This window comes from Micropterus dolomieu, linkage group LG03 (genome assembly GCF_021292245.1).
Source record: "Micropterus dolomieu isolate WLL.071019.BEF.003 ecotype Adirondacks linkage group LG03, ASM2129224v1, whole genome shotgun sequence".
Lineage (NCBI taxonomy): Eukaryota > Metazoa > Chordata > Actinopteri > Centrarchiformes > Centrarchidae > Micropterus > Micropterus dolomieu.
In genome coordinates, this window is record NC_060152.1 from 20,158,950 (window position 1) to 20,171,486 (window position 12,537).

The window sequence follows — 12,537 nt, forward strand, 5'->3', positions numbered from 1 at the left end:
TCTGTGTGCTAAACTAGCTTGGAGCTGACAAAGAGCTGCTCTCCGTCCTGTAGCCTCTGAGCCCCTTCCCTGACTCTCAGACTAAATAAATCTCTTAATTTTTAAGAGAAGATCTCTGTGTGAACCGTTTAACATCAGCCTTGGTCTCCAACTTCAAATCAGGCTAATGCACAAAGTTCTACTACTACTAGTTACTTTTACTGAAGTAAAGCATTTGAATGCATCTTCCCCACAGTCACGGTCATTCACATAAAAGAAAGATGTTATTCCTTGAGACAGTTGAGCTGTAGATTTTTCAGAAAGGAATCGGCCCCTGATGTTCTCAGACTCTACGTGGTTACATAACTGTGTGTGCATTCCCATACGCTGCACTGAAGTTCCCTGAGCCTCTGCTGCCGATTTGAAGAGTCTGTCATTAGCCTCTCGGGTCTGACAACATCAAGTCCTGGCTTGTCTTTGCTTGCTTTCCAAACAGACAGGAGAAAGTGGTCCTGTACCCCTTGTTGTACTGTGCGCCCCACATGCTTTAACAGACAAAGAGTTAACAGGGAACATCCGACAGTCTACTTTCCTCTCCGTGCACCTCGCCCAGTGCTAGTGTCTCTGCCAGTCACAGACCAGAGACGCCAGGCCTCAGCAATTATGGCAATTTTTGGATGACATCAGACCAGAAAATGAATGATTTCATTTAGCTGTCAATTTTTCTGGATCTGGAGTAGGATGCAGAACCTGTAATAGAGCATCTCAAAACAGAGTGGGAGAATTGTTTAGACATTCACATCTGCAGTTGGCTGGACGGTAACCCCAGCCTGGTGGGGTTGGTTTGTCTGCTAATAATGACCACTGTTCAGCGTTGGCACTGCAAAAAGTAGGCTGAATCGCTCCCGGAGAGGTTGGACCACCCAAAGACTTTAAGAACATCCTTGTATCTTCAGCTGTCTCTTAAGTCTCTATTTACTGCCACACACACACACACACACACACACACACACACACACACACACACACCAGGTCTGCCATATCCAAAACAGTTTTAGGCTGCCTTTGACCAAAATAACTGGTGGTGCCACTGTTAGACACAATCCAACCAAAATAACTAAATGACTGGCCAAACTAAATCTGAATTATGCCCTGAGGAAGAGATGTTTAACCCCATTCCTGACTACAAGAATTACCTTTACTGTATCTCTCCCAAACTGATTATGAAGAAGTGAGACAGAGAAAATGATTCACCATATAGCTGCACAATGAATAACCCAAAGATGCCTTTTAAAGGCAGAAACAAAGGCATATAAAATATGTACTATAACTTATTCACAACCGTCAATTACATACTGGCACACTGGACAGACACTGAGTCATTTGTGTAGTGTGTCTGCAAAAAGATCCTGCGGTTCTTCCCAAGGCTGCGATTTGATCTCTGAGCTCTCTTCATTTGTGCTTGAGCTTCGGCTTTATGCTGACAAACAAGTGCATAACCCCTTTGGCCTGAGCCTAAAAGAGGGAAGAAAATCCTTCAAAATAAAGAACCAAATCAGGCTGTCACTAATGGAAAAGGAGTTTGAAAGACTGCTGCAAACCATGGAGCCAGTCTCTTTATTCATAAAACTGTAAATAGGATTCAATAATTGCACTCATGGAGGTGTAACCTAGCAGTTTACAAACATCACATTGCACAAACCCTTCAGATCAAGCTGTGCTAATTGACTAAGCAAAGTTCATATGCTAAAAGGCCAAATAGTGTTAGTGTGCAAAGCCGCTCTTACTCTCATTTCCTTTTCAACTGCCCACTAATCCAATTAGAGCACCATAGTACAAAACCTGCTAGGTCTACCTTTCCTCTCGGTAATAGCAGCATTTGCATTGCTTTCTTTTGGAACTGGATTCTGCCCAGGTTAAATGTTTATTAACAGGAAATGCACTGATTTAAGAGAAGCAGGGATTAGACTCAATGCTAAATTAGTTAGTTGTTGACATTGTGCACACATGTCACACATTTGCAAGCTCAGTTTGCACTTCACTGACTTTTCTGGAAATGATGTGTCCATGAATACCAGAGAGCTCTGAAATGTCAGACGCCAACAATGTTCTTATAATTTAAAGACAACAACATAAACATAAAACGACATGGAAACAAGACATCAGGGTAAAAAGAGTGAACATATTTATAGTACCTCCTGTCATGCACAGGGGCACCTTTAAAGGTTTTGAACATCCTTAATGCAACTTGTTCACATACATCATGTGAAATGATACAGCTTTAACAAATGATCCATGTGACAAAAAACATCCTTCCTCAGAATTTACTGCTGTCAGGACTGCAACTCATCCTTATTGCCATCATGTTGTCTCATCTCTTGTTCATCAGCTCTACAAAATGTTTATATGGCTTTTTGACTTATCAAGCACTGTTAATTATTACATGATGTGCCTTCTTGAAAATGCTTTTTTTCATTAAGATCCATTTACTGAACATGAGAACTAATACTCCGCCTGTGAAAACAGCTGTGTAATGTCTTTGGAGCTTTGTCATGGTTGAGTAAATAACCAATAATGATCATCTGGGTTGTCTCACCATACAAATGTTTAACTAAAAGCATGCACATTAATAGGGGTAAGGAATTATGAAAGACATGGGACTTTACCAAGAAAGGAGTATCTGACAAAAAGACAAGGCAAGTTGCATGGAATTGTGGGAGTGGTTTTGGACCTTTACCCACACGATGTCAGAAATCATGCTAGAACCCATATGCAGACCAAGAGACAATGCAGCAGTTTAAACAGTTTATTGATAAAAGCAGTGAGTAAACTAAGGCAGAGTGAGGACACAGGGAGTTTCCTTCCAAGCACTTGGAAAGTGTGAGGGCTGGGTTGGCATGGCTGGCAGGAGTGTGGCTGGAAGGGTTGGATCTTTTAGTGGCTCCAGAGGCTTGGAACTGGTAGGCAGGCTGAGCGGGTTGAATGGGCAATCTGGAGACAGGAAGGCAGATATTAGTAAAGGCGAACTCGTTACTTGACAAAACAGGCACAGAGCTAGACATTAAGACTTAACCTACAGCACACAACTTAACAATTCAGCAGGGAATGCATGTCTGGCCTCTCCTTAGGAAGGGGTAGGGATGGCTGATCAGGAACAGGTGTGTGATTACAAGCAGGTGCAGCTTGTGCCAACCCAGGAAGCCAGACACGCCCAGGACTCAATAACTGAGAGAAAGGAGGAGAGAAAAACAGACCAAACAAAAACACACAACGCATGCCTCCCTCACCCAAAGGGAAAAATCAAATCAAAACACACTCACTCAGTCTCAAACTCAGGTGTCAGATGCAGGAGTCATGACACATGGGGATTATAATTTACTATATGCTGCATCAATTTGAACTTTGTCTTTAAAATTAGTCTTTTGCAAGTTTCCCAACATTATGGAAGTGCAATACTCAATCGACAATTTTAAGTCCCAATGGCCCAGATTTTACCATTATTCTTGCTAATACTCTGCCGTTCAGGCTACCAACCAAGATGTGTATAAGCTTCAAAGGACTGAACACTTATTTTATTTAAAACTGTATTTTGATAGCCTACAGCTAATGCATTTTTAAAAAATTATTGTTGCACAACCCAAGAGGAAACCAGCACACATATTTTTCTATATCTGACCATAGCTACCGTCTAAGAATAATATTGTTTTTTTTCTTCTATAACAGAATATGAAGAAAGTTACCAAATTGTTGAGATCTGTGTTTGATTATCAGCTTCTTAAGAGATAAGAAAAATGCGCTTAGAAGGATGCTTTTTCCTTCATAAGAATCTTTGTGAATTAGCCCTCAGATATTTTTCTCTGTGATTGTTGTGTCATTTTGTTTTGTGTTTGGTGTACAGTATATATAATATATAAATATATGTATAGATAATACAAATATAGCACAAATAGCACAAGGAGTACGGTCTAGACCTGCTTTATCTGAAAAGAGCTATGAGAGAACTGTTGTTGTGAATTGGCGTTATAAAAATAAAATTGAATTGAACTGAAATTGAATATATAATGTGATAGTTTTTTTGAAGATTAATGAGATTTCTAAGATTTATAAAGATTTAATTGATGGAAACGTTGCACAGCAATTGTGAATATTGCCTACATAGCGCTGGGCTTTGGCCAAATAAAAGGAAAGATCACAGTATATTATTTCCACTTAATTAATATTTCCATTACTATACATGTCTTCCCTCAACTGGATCCACGTAGGAGGAACTGAAAACAGTGAAATCAGGCACTGAACAAAAACAAACATCCAAAAAAAAGAAAACCAGCTGATGGGAAGAAAAAAATAAAAAAAGCAGGAGGGGCTATCCAAACATCTTTCTGCATTGTTCGTTTCAAGTTTGTGGTGGATTTATTACTACCACATGAGACTGCAACAGCCCAAAGGAAACGAGGGTATTCTGTCCAAGAGCTTCCGTGAAAAAACCCTCCTGATGACCTTGGGGGTCACCCCAGGGTCACCCCAAGGTCATCAGGAGGGTTGTGTCAATGCTGTGGTTGCGTTTCTGTGTCTTTTAGTGGAGGTGGGAAAAGGATGCTGTGTGTATTTGTTTCTGGTTCAGCTAACTGAAAGCTCACAGATGCTTTCTGTCAATGTGGGGTCCAGGGAGTTAAAATGTCTCAGAGCAGAGGTGGTGTCTCTGCTGAGGACAGGATGCCTTAATTCATCTGCTCGGACTTCCTGCGATCAGATCACACGACAGCAATGTATGCTATACATTTTACATTTGTCCTGTTATAACATCAAGGTCATGTTTTTGTTTTTATCTCATTTTATTTTATTTTATTTTTGACAGCTGATTAGTAGCTTGCTTAATGCTGCCAGGACTTCTGTCTACCCTCAGCAGGAGATAGACAGGAAACCAAGCAAAGCAAAAAGATTATAAAGATGAGGAAAAGCAATGTTATCCAATCAAATCATTAATGCATTTGAGCCCATAGAGCTGTGGAAATCCGGTTATTGTGTTACATCACTTGGGGTCACGCCAAAGGTTACTGTTGGCTGCCTTAGTAAACTTCAGCCGGGTGTTATCGCTCCTCTGTAACTCTATCCAAAGTTAGCAGGTGTTGTAGTAGGTCTTTGGTGTAAATTTAGAAGACAAACAAAGCTTCTTTCTCTTTTAATGTTTTTTGTTGTAACATTGTTGTAACAAGTGCAGTTCATTTTCGGAGCACACTTAAAAAACAACAGGTGTAAAAGTGCTTTAGAGAGAAATTGCAAATATGATTTAAACTAAAACAAGTAGGTGAATAACTGTTACAAACTAAATCTAAACAATCGTTAAATTGAGGGCTTTAACACAATTTAAAAAGGTCTCTTCTCTTCAGCCATTAGATGGGGAAGGTCAGACTGTGAGAGGTAAACTCTTCCACAGTTTAGGCACAGCAATAGAAAAGGCTTGGTCACCTTTGGACTTTGACTGGGAACTTGAAATGGTGAAGAATAATTGATCAGAAGATCTGAGGGGTCGGATGTGGCATGAGTATGGACTGAGGAGATCAGAGCTGTATGCTGGTGCCAATTCATGCAGAGTTTCTAGTAACCAGTGAAAGGAGGCCAGTACAGGGTAGCAATTGTTTCTGCTTAGTAACAGTGAAGGGTCAAGTGGCTGCATTTTGAACTATAGTTGCAAGAGACTGACTGACTCCCACACAAAGACCTGCAGCAATAAAAGCAGGTTAGACGGACTCCAGACATCCAAAAGAGAGAAATGTTATTATTTTCAGCCTAATGTGGAAAAAGTTCCTACTAATGACAAACTTTATTTGTTTGTTTGAGTCAGAGTCACATGTATACACATTTGAAGACAAAGCCCAGGAATATTTTCCAATAGACATTTTTGGAACCTTTGTTTTCAAGCTGGAGAAAATGTTTGGCCTTCCAGCATTTGACATCCTCAACACAACTTAAAATACACTGGAGGTTTAAGTATAGTTGCATGTTGTCAGTATAGCAGCAGTAAGGGATGTTGTATTTTCCAAACAAAAGGGCCAATGGAAGCTTATACAATCCAAATCAAATAGGGCCTAAAATGGAGCCTTGGGGAACACCACAGGAGTCAGCAGCAGGTAGATACTGTCAGAGAGGTCAATTTTCTTTGAGAGCCACTGGCAGTAAAAAATCCACAACGTTATACTTATTCTGTAATTGTTTCATTAAATCAACTACTTGAGAGAACATATTGCAGGATTAAAACTAGAGACCTCGGTGTAAACAGGCTGACTGCGCTAGAGCAAACTGAAGCCTCGTGCTCAGTGTCCTTACTATAAGATGTCCAAACTTGATCATTTTATCTTCGGGAGAAGTAGAGGCTTGTATCCGCTGTAGGTTGATACAAGTGGGTCAGGCTGGTTGTTCCAAATCTGCACATTCTGGTCCAGCCGGTCAGGATAAAAACCAGTAACTGGAAAATATACTGGCCAAAACAGACAATAGACTGACTAAAGTCAACATACCACGCAGGAGACATGTGATCATTTTATTAATCACAAAATATCGCCTCAGCTGGGTATTTGAAATAAATTTGTTAATGATAAGTTACAGGGGCTATCACATGAAGAAAAAAATTAAAAAATTAATTATTATTGCTGGGAACATCCTGCCTATGCCACGTCTTTTAACAATAAACTTTAAACCTTTTGGTAGACAGACAAAATTATTTCATGAGAGAAGGAAGTGCTCTGTTTTACATCTCCCTATAAAAACTGACTGACAGAACAAGAATTAAAATGATCAACAAAACAGCTGGAACACAGCATGGTAATTATGGGTTCATAATTCACTCCCTCTGACTGTTTAACAAGCATGGTTTAATGCTTGGAAATGCAGTCGAGTAATTAATTGGAAAATCCATTGTGTTCTTGCTAGGGACCAGAAAAGATTTTATCTTTGGAATTATTGTTGTATGCCATCACAAATATATTTCCCAAGGTTAAACATTTGGCTTGGTTCAATTATCTTATTATTTCTTTTTAAATTCAAATCAACTGAATTATGTGATTCTTGAAATACACCTGGAATCAATTTTTCCTTGACGTTCACTGCCAACTATCAGATTTATGGCCTGTAGTGAACATGGATGCACTTTTACATTTTAATACAATAAATATGTCGCTAAATTCCCACACGAAAGACAGTTTGTCAGCATAGCATACAAAAAAGTTTAAAAATCTGTAATCACTGCAGGCAATGCAACTTTGAATTTCATAATAGCTCTCTGGCATTTTGTTTACAGTTAATATTTGAAATAGAAGGGGAAAAATGATTTATAGGCTGCCATGATGATACATGCTGCAGAGGCACATTGGTTTGGAGCAAAAAGCATATGTTTCAGAGGTGAAATGTAAACTGGCAAAACAAATCACTGATTTATGTGTTTTGATGAGTCCTCATTTTCCATCTGATCTCAGTCGCAGACAGAGACGAAATGCAATTTGACAGAAATGTTGGTTTTGAGTGGGGAAATTGCCATCCACAAAAGTTCTCCAATGACCTTGGAGCAACATCAAGACATGGAGCGTTTAATGACTTCGCTCAGATTAATATCAACACAAAGCCATGGCGTTATTATAACCAGATTGAACTGATGTGCTCAGTGAGTTGGTAGCCAACAACCCCAGTCACTCGCAGCAGGAGACAGATTGTGGGGGGTTGAGCAATCAGCCGACGGCAGGGTTAAAGAGCAGTTTTGGGACATGTGGAAAACTTTAAATGTGGAACAATGACTTTAACTGGGCCCTGAGTAAACAAACCCACATCACAGTAGACCCAGTTCCTCGTGCGTGAGTCACTGCTATCACCCATAACTTAAAAACTCACACGTAGATCCTCAAACATCCTCTCTCCACCAGTGTTGATGAAGAGCACTCCCAAGCCCTTCTCTCAACAGTACACTTCCTGTCCTTTTTCAGGAATGCAGCATGTAGTGAAAGGGGTCTTGGTGATGGGCTCCACGTGTCGTCCAACTGGTGAGAAAGGATCCAGATGTCACACTCTGCCGGACAGCCATTCTTTGTGTTGCACTTTTTAGTTAGTATCTTCCTTATAGTATGTTGGGTTTTGGGGGTCTGTCTTGTCTGTCATCTAGTGTTTGGTAACCCTTGTCATGTCTGTTACCCCAGTTATCCCTCTGCAAGTCTGTCTCTGTTTTCCCCTGCTCTCTCTCCCTGCCTGTGCCTCATTAGCCTCATGTCTTTCACCTGTGTTGCTCCCGCCCTGCTCGTTAGTCCGTGTGTGTGTATACCTGGTGTTTCTGTCTTGTCTTTGTCGGGTCATTGTATGTTGTCACCCTGTGTAGCAGTTTGTTCTCGTGTCTTCAGCCCTACTCGCCGTGTCTCCCTGTTACCCTGCTCATTTTTGGATTCTGGTTTTCACCCTTTTGGATTTCTGTTGGACAGCCTTTGTTTTTGGACTCAGTCAATCAGCCACTCTGTGTGTAAGTGTGCTCGTCTTTTGTTTGTGTATTAAAACCCTTCTGAACTGTTCCTGCTGGCTTTCGTGTCCTGCATTTGGGTCCTCCAACCTACTACCTGCTTCACCATACAAATCCGTGACACCAGAGGTGGGGATTTTACATGGCAACATTAACTTGAGCCACTTGTCAGGATATATCCTGGAAGGGAAATACTATTTTACGTTGTAATGTCACCACAATGTCCATTTAACCCTGTCCCAGAGCTTTTGACCTGACCATATCTTCCTCAGCAGGTGGAGTTTGCCCAGTTATGGAACTGTATAGTTAATTCTTGACCTAGGAAACCGAGGATTAAGAATAAACTTTCAATCTCATCTTTTAAGTCAGCATGGACTAAAAGTTATTAAAAAGGGGGAAAATGTAAATTTCAACATCTACAATTGACTGTTAGCTATACCTCACTCCCCTTTAGTTATTGTCACTACATCCGTCAAGCTTTCCATGCCAACATGGCAAGCAGTTTAGCAGTGGCAGATTTACCACCTTAAATTCTCAATTAGGTCAATTAAGGATTTTCAGCTGTAGCTAGGGAGCATAAGGCAATTAAAGCAGTGATTAGATTTATGTTTTAATGTTTGTATTTTCAGTATGCTTCACTTTTACAAGAGAAAAGAATCTGAGGATGAGGAGCAACCGATGATTTTGGCAAAGGTAATGCTGGAGTCTAAACTTCTCAACAAAGCAGCTAACGTTACTCTGAAATACTAGCGTGTTGGCCCCCAAGGGCTGGTTGTTCCAGTCAAGCATTTTTCTCAAGAAACCTGTAGCCCCACAAAATAATGAAGTTAGCTAACATGCCCTTTGCCTTTGGAAATAATGCAAGATTACCATTGCCAGCATTAAGCTAGTTAGCCAGAGACACTAACCATGACAGCTGATAAACACACTGGCTCACTCATTCCCTACTCCCTATCTAGAGAGTTCTATGTAGAGGACTATTTAGTGAACTCGCCAGCAAAATAAAAAAACACCACTTTCGGACACTATTTGGGTCACTTTGCATCGTTAATTACGCCATTGCTGTCGCACAATTAAAATGTGCCAAATCAATGTTTTGCTGGTCGACCATTTTTCTATCAGGTATGGTATACCACTTTGTTAGTGACCATCGGTTTTACATTACTTTTCAAAATGCATTCTGGGATACTTTGGGAGTCCACCTTAGGCTTTAATAATTCTCATTAAGCATTGGGACAGCACAACAAAATGGCAAACTATATTTACCACGTTATAGTCTGAAATATACACCACCTTACGGTTGCTAATGATTAGACAATCGTCCGGGGAAACATTTGCAGTCAGTTAACAGTCAATTCCATCTAAAAATGTGTAAGTCTGCAAAATAAGATCATGTGAAATGATCGAAAGCTTCAGAATAACTGAATTGTATTTGTCAGCTGCTGTTTCTAAGGTCAAAAATTTACTTTTAATCTCTACTAAATCTCTTTTGTCCTCACATGACACAACATTATTAACTATGTGGCATGGTTGTAGTGTAGAGTTCATAAACGTCTGTCTGTGTGGGTGTATGATACTAAAAGAACAGGCAATAGTTTGATCTAGATGTGTTCTCATAAAAAATCTCTTCTATAATGAAACAAGGCGGATGTTATTTTGTGCTTTTGTATCTTATAACCCCAGCTGACAGAAATGTTTTCGTTTATAGAAGCAGACGTGTGCTTATGTGTCTGGCAGAATTTATGAACATGTTTTGGTTTATTTAAATCTTATGACCAAGAGAAGGCCATCTGGTGCTGCTGTAATGAAACTAACAATCAAATGAAAAGTACAAAAAGAATTACTTGTTTACTTCCAAACACTAAAGATTACAAGATTTCCAACACTGAGTTGACAGTTCCACTTCAGACATTATAGCGTTTGGATGGGGACAGAGTGGAGGATCAGGCTGGGTACTGCCTGTTCGGTGGGTAAACTCTACACACTGCAGCCATTCAGTTGGCCCGGCTCACTGGATAAAGTTAGGATTGTTTGTCAGCGGGCTGTAATGCCAGGAATGCTCAGTGCTGGCTCCTCCTGTGTGTGAGTGTCTCTCACACTTTATTTTGCTTCTCCAGCAGCAGTTTGGATCCCCACGCTCCCTGAACTCTGAAGTGAAATACCAGATTCTATTTCTCTCCTGCAAGCTATTTTGGTACCCCAACGCACACACCCACCACCTCAAATTACCCCACTCTCTGCCTCACATTGCCCCAGTAGAGACTGTCCTGTCTCATTGGCATTTTCTAGCATGTTCCATCATGACATCACTTTCTAAGTGAGTAGACACATGAACATGAACACACATTCGTCTGGTGATTCACAATCACGGCTTGAGTCAAACCAGCATCCAACTGCATCTGAGTCCTGTTCAACTCTCTGATCCACCCTGAGTTTAGGGTTTAATACAGATTTAAGATGTTTGACATGATCTTTTTCATAAATTTACATTTAATTTATTCACAGGCATACTAAGTTTATAGGTTATTTTAATGGCATAATTAGTGGTAAGTATGGTTTTACCAGTCATAAAAAGTCATATAAAGCAAAACTGGGTTGCCAGGTGAACACATATGGTAGAAAGTCCAATATTTTGGGAAATTTGCTTAATCATTTTTAGGGATTTTCAAGAGTTAGATGAGAGGATTGATGCCACTTGCATGTCTGTAAGGTAAACATGAAACAAAGTCATTATTTGCCTATCAGCACATCTAGCTAGTTGTTTTACTGTTTTGTTTAATCAATAATAATGCATCATATATTATAAAGTGATCATACATTTTGTGTATGAACTTTAAAGTCCATAGTCCATCCACATAGGTGTTTTCACATGTTGAGTGATCGGACCTCTTCTGTGGACTGCGTGTGTGTACCAATTATGTCAACTTTTCCCCTCGCCCTTCTGTTGCTGTTGTTGCACTTTTTAGGGCAGGACAACGTAGCCCATTATCAATGTTATTTACTCAAGAACAGTACTTGACTATATGTACTTAGTTACATCCCAGCAGTGGTTAATGTTTGTGTATATTGTTTTTTTAAACCAGCCAGCCAACCAACCAAGAGCTCGTCCAAGGATTGCATGACCTCTTAACTCAATGGAACAAAGCTTTAACACATCCAGGCCAAAAGAGATTTTCACATTTTCATCACTATTTCCAAGTGTTCATGTTTTCAGACGTGTTTTCATGTTCCACATTTTCAGATAAGAATAAGACATACAAGCTTTTTTGTTAATGAGAAATGTATATGCTCATAACCCTTTCAAAAACCCATTGAATTAAAAATGCCTTTTGGAGATACAAGGTTTTCTCCTGACAACAGCAACTCATGATCTATAGTACTATTATTTATAACTGCAGGCTTCACAGCTTATTCTAAAGTGTGGGTTTCCTGTTCATAATACACTACGAGATAGCTATGGCCACAATTGTTTGGAGTCTCTCCCCTCTTGAAGAACTTGTGATGAATTTATGGACGTTTCTCAGCGCTGTACCTCAGCAACACAGCAACACACAGACGACGGCCCACGCATATCCTCCAGCTAAAGCTGCACTGTCAGCTTGCTCCAATCACGCTGTTCAGCAAACACATGTGTTTCCCCTTTGCACCCTCGGGATGATGTCACATCCACAGAGTCATGTGCTCTCCAAGTGCATCTTAATTTAAAACATCTCCATTTCCTGAGTCAGGTCAGTGTGATCTGAGTCAGGGGAGACAACATGGAGAGAAAGTATGCACCAAACAGAGGCACAAAGTGAGAAACTCCCTTTGGATAATGGGTAAGTGAGACATTATAATCGCTCCCTTAGGTGAATAAACCCTTTTTCAGAAGAGGCAATAGCACAGATAGCAGGCCAGGGTGGCTTTGATTTGTGTTGTGGCAAGAAATTATGAAATCTCTGTCATTACCGCGTCTCTGTCCTGTCATCACCATCCTTTCGTACAGACATGTGCACAGAACCTCAGCCCACACGCATTTAATGTCTCCAAAATCTCACACAGTTTTCCCTGAGATCAAATTTCATGGT

At 40.2% G+C, this 12,537-nt stretch overlaps 2 long non-coding RNA genes across 2 annotated transcripts; one reads left to right on the plus strand and one right to left on the minus strand.

The window, feature by feature from the left end:
- Nucleotides 1-2,771: 2,771 nt before the first annotated feature.
- Nucleotides 2,772-3,338, minus strand: LOC123969054. The gene is made up of 2 exons (XR_006824616.1): nucleotides 3,057-3,338; nucleotides 2,772-2,970 (listed from the first exon to the last, which is right to left on the minus strand). It is a non-coding gene; the product is annotated as an uncharacterized LOC123969054 (long non-coding RNA).
- Nucleotides 3,339-8,295: 4,957 nt separating this feature from the next.
- Nucleotides 8,296-11,687, plus strand: LOC123969047. Its single transcript, XR_006824615.1, has 3 exons — nucleotides 8,296-8,473; nucleotides 9,100-9,163; nucleotides 11,554-11,687. It is a non-coding gene; the product is annotated as an uncharacterized LOC123969047 (long non-coding RNA).
- Nucleotides 11,688-12,537: the final 850 nt, after the last annotated feature.